The sequence below is a fragment of the Felis catus genome, chromosome A1 (genome assembly GCF_018350175.1).
Source record: "Felis catus isolate Fca126 chromosome A1, F.catus_Fca126_mat1.0, whole genome shotgun sequence".
Classification (NCBI taxonomy): domain Eukaryota; kingdom Metazoa; phylum Chordata; class Mammalia; order Carnivora; family Felidae; genus Felis; species Felis catus.
Genome location: NC_058368.1, coordinates 149693160 through 149696240, shown reverse-complemented (window position 1 = coordinate 149696240; position 3081 = coordinate 149693160).

The window sequence follows — 3081 nt, the reverse complement described above, 5'->3', positions numbered from 1 at the left end:
TCTTAATTTTTCTTATAGGATTTCCTTACTTTTACATTTTAAGGCAGAAGTCTTTTATAAATTGGGAAGATTATTTCATGATAAAATGAATGCTGCAATCCAACGTTCCAGATTTTACCACCTACTGACTATAAAATCAGATCATGCTTTCTATTAATTCTCCAGTGACTGCAGCTTGACCATCTAGCAACCTAATCACTGGAATTAAGACTTCTTTACTTCTTTGAGTTTTCCCAAGTCCTGCCTCACATCTGCTCAGGAGCAGGTGGCCTCTTCGTCACACTGCTGCCTTTGCTGGTGGTCCTGCTCATGAGACCATGAAACATATGGGCTCAGCTCTCCTGTCCTCCAAGAATGACAGCTACCAGGGCTGCCTTTTTGATTTCACACAACCTGGAGCTTGAAACAGGTGATAGACATCTCCCTAACTCCCCACAGTACAATTGAGACCAGGCTAAAATGATGACTAGACTTTATTAAAAGTTTGGGTGTCATGGAAGGAAAGAACAACAAAGATAGTAACTTACTATTTCTCTAAGAGTGGCTACTCTAAAAGCAGAAAGAACCTCGGATCTCTTACTGGTGAGTTTCAGGCTGGCTGACAGCTCACCAGGAATGTCCCAGCATATTCATGACTCAGCCCTGTCCACACTCCTAGACCTAATGTGAAGATGCTCCCCTACTCGTGCTTTCTCTCTCTCAAAATAAATAAATAAACTTGAAAAGAACTGGGAGTAAGACTTCTTACCATCCTCTCTATCCCTGCTTTACATTACAAATACCCACAGATGAGACAGATAACTGCATATACACAGTTATTGATACTTCCAGTATGGCTCAAATCCAGTTTGTGAAAAGAAACATTTTCTAAGAAACATTTATAAAAGCTTTTCTAAAAAAATCCCCAATTTACATCATTAAATGTTAATTTGCCATTCTAAACATTTGCTTTGGAGTTTTCTCACGGAGTTGAGGGTTGTTTTATTTTTTTTCTCCCCCAACAATGAGTTGATACTCCTCTGTTCTTTCCCTAGGAAAAAAGTAACAGGCTTCCTCAAGTATTCCATCCAGGAATGTAGGACATTTTTCATACCTTTGAAAGTAGCAGAGGTCTTGCGTTTTGTAGGGATAGTCAGTAGCGGAGATATCAGTGCAAAGAAGAGGTCACCAAGTTTCAAAAATCGCCAAGTTTTAGAATCCAGAGTACCCTATAAAATAACTACCCTAAAACTCAACAGCGGCCATAGAACAATTTTTTATTCTCACGACTCTCAGTTGGGCAAGGCTGGACTACAGAGGCTGGGACCTGAGCCACAGGCTACATATTGGGTTCAGGCCTGCTATAGATACCTCATTCGGGAGCAGCCACTGAGGCACGTTCTCATGGCAGATCTCCAGAGTCCAGAGGGCTACTCAAGTGCATGAGTCCATTCAAGTTTATGCTTGAGCCATCAGTCAAAGGAAGACAGACAGCCTAGCCCGGTGTTAAGAGGTAGAGAAGCTCACTTAGCCCTCTTCTCCACAAAGCTGTGGTAAGGGTGTGGGTGCATAATTCTACTACAGAGGAACACTAGTTTTGTCCAATAATACAATTCAAAGAGAAAGAGATCTGTGGGTCCACAGCAGAGGGCACATCTGTATGCTTTCTGATAGTGCCCTGAGCATGATGATGTCAGTGCTGATAATAACGACCATCACAGCACTGATAATGATAGCAGCCAACTATTACTGAACACTATGTGCCAGGCATTGTGCTAAGCACTTTACATTAAGCGACCTCATTTTACCCTCACAGCTCTGTGAGGTACGTAATTTGCACACCCTTATTTTAGAGGTGAAAATCTGAAGGTTAGGAAATTGAAAAAACTTTGCCTCAGGTCACAGAGATATGGCATGCCCAGGATATGCATCTAAGTGATGCCAAAGTTAGCCTTCTTAAAAAATTCACGATTCTGTCTCTCTACAGTGAAGCCACCAAATCGGTTGCCTGAGGAACTTAGGCAGACAAAGCCATCTGAAGCCCTGCAAAAATGTCCTGTTTCTCTTGCAGGACACAGAGGTTGGCAAGCACCCCTGAGCCCAAGGAGTCTTGCGGACAGGGTGAACCACCAACAATAACCAGAGGCATGTGCTCCACTTCTCCACCCTCCCTGATTGCAATGACCCAGGTAAAAGGATTGGGGAGAAAGAACTAAGAATTACCAAGGTCAAATTTTCCACTGGTTTGGTGTAAAAAATAATTAAGCATAATTATAGAAAATGATAAATATATATTTTCTTATTTTTTTTAATATTTATTTACTTCTGAGAGAGAGACAGACAGAGGGCAAGTGGGGGAAGTGCAGAGAGAGGAGACACAGAATCTGACCCAGACTCCAGGCTCTGAGCTGTCAGCACAGAGCCTGATGCAGGGCTCGAACTCACGAACTGCAAGATCATGATCTGAGCTGGTTGGACGCCCAACCGACTGAGCCACCCAGGTGCCCCAGAAAATAATAAATATATTTCTTGTGCCTATACATTTGTACAATGAGATTTATACCCATTACATAGATTATCTCTATTCTCTCTTACCACTTTGCAGTATAGAGTGTTTCCTGTAGATTATGAACAACTAGAAGTGAGGAAATTTCCGTTATTTGACTTTGTTCCATACACACAGTAGAGTGCCACACTACTGTCGATTGATGGATCACTGAAATACCCTTAAAAAGATTTCTCTATTACTCTATGTTTCCCCCTAGTAAATTCTGCTTACTTAAAATTTTGAAGTCTTGATTGTAACTATAAAGTCAGTGACCATGGATAGCTTAATAGCTTATACCTCAAATGATCTTGCTCTTAGGAATGTATTTCCTTTTTTTTTTACCCCTTTTTTTATTCTTAAGATATTTGTTTTGAGGCTATATCAGAGAATGCACCATGAAAATATTTTAGACAAAATGTTCATTAAGCACAGTATGTAATTTCTAAGGGCAAAGGGTACTTACACACTGTAATGGGAAGAGCTGCAGAATTCATCAAGAAAAACAATGTTGGTGAAGAGGAAGAGGAAAAACATTCTCAGGAGAGAATGATGCC